Source organism: Cryptomeria japonica, unplaced genomic scaffold (assembly GCF_030272615.1).
Source record: "Cryptomeria japonica unplaced genomic scaffold, Sugi_1.0 HiC_scaffold_52, whole genome shotgun sequence".
NCBI lineage: Eukaryota > Viridiplantae > Streptophyta > Pinopsida > Cupressales > Cupressaceae > Cryptomeria > Cryptomeria japonica.
Window position 1 is genome coordinate 653,958 of NW_026728874.1, and position 1,368 is coordinate 655,325.

The window sequence follows — 1,368 nt, forward strand, 5'->3', positions numbered from 1 at the left end:
GCGCACACCTTGGCTGGGCTGCGCACACCTTGGCACCCGCGTTTCCTTCATTTTAAATTTTTTTTTTTTACAATCTCTCAAGTGGGAAATTCTATAATCTCAACTTTTTTTGCCTTTTCAGGAAACTTTTGAATGGAGCGCATCATTGGTGCGCTCCGAAGTGTGCTCCAAAGCTCTCTCCAGCTGCGTGCACCTGCCCCGGCCGCGCACCCGGCCCCGCCCAGCTTCGCTCACCTGTCCCGGGCGTCTGGTGCGGAACCTTAGAGTAAGAAACATCACCGTGCACCTTGGCCAACGTGCGCGACTCGACCGAGCGCGCACTGGCCGAGGTGCACACCGATTTCACCTGGGTGCGCGCGCAGCACCTCGGGCGCACCGGGGTGCGCGCACAACGCCCGGGTTGCACCGTGGCCTGTGTGCTCGGGGCGCCTCGGGTGCGCGCTCGGTGTCGCCCCCGCGCGCGCGCGGTAGTGCGGGCAGCGCACCCCGGCCCGGCCCGGCCCCGACGAGAACGCAAACGGGCAAAAGGTTTATTCAAATAGCATTGCGACGCCCGGCGAAAAACTAAAAAAGGGTGCAACACCGGGACTTCCCGGGAGGTCACCCATCCCAGTACTACTCCGGCCCAAGCGCGCTTAACTGCGGAGTTCTGATGGGATCCGGTGCACTAATGCTGGTATGATCGCACCCGTTATGAGCTTGTCGCAGTGTGTACTTAGCAAACCGCGACCCACGTGCGAATCCACCCCGGCCACCCACCCCCGTCGAGGTGCACACCCTCCCTCGCGAAGTGCGCCCCGTTCGCCAAGTGTGAGCCCTGCCCGGGTGCGCGCACCTTGCTAGGGCGTCGGGTGTGCACCCGGCCCGGCCTACGTGCGTGCACCTGGAGGGGGCGTCGTGTGCGTGCAGTGTCCCGTCTGCAACGCGGTGCCCACACACCACCTCGGGCGCAACGACCTGCGCTCACATGTGGGCCGAGTGCACCTTGGTGCATGTTCGGGGCGCCTCGGGTGCACGCTCGATCTTGCCCCGGTGCACCAAGGCGCTCGGTTTGCCCCGGGTGCGCACTTGGTGCAAGGTGGGCACCCAAAATAGGGATCAAGCACCAAAACACAAGTTTCGGGATGCAAAATGGGACCCAAGGACCACAAATGCGTTCCAAGACCCATGATGGGTCCACGAGAACAAAAATGTGTTCCGAGACTTAATAAACAAATATTGGGTTTTAGGAGAAGAAACATGCTCTGATGCCCAAAACGAGAATCGACCCCGAAAAGGCCACAGGCCAAAAGTGGGATGCGAGACAAAAAAAAATGGGACCCGAGGACCAAAATTGGGTTCCCAGGTCGAAGACAGGGCAACCGGACA

The 1,368-nt window shown here is 60.7% G+C and overlaps 1 non-coding gene across 1 annotated transcript; it reads right to left on the reverse strand.

The window, feature by feature from the left end:
* Nucleotides 1-571: 571 nt before the first annotated feature.
* Nucleotides 572-690, reverse strand: LOC131862879 (5S ribosomal RNA). Its single transcript, XR_009361815.1, has one exon. It is a non-coding gene; the product is annotated as a 5S ribosomal RNA (ribosomal RNA).
* Nucleotides 691-1,368: the final 678 nt, after the last annotated feature.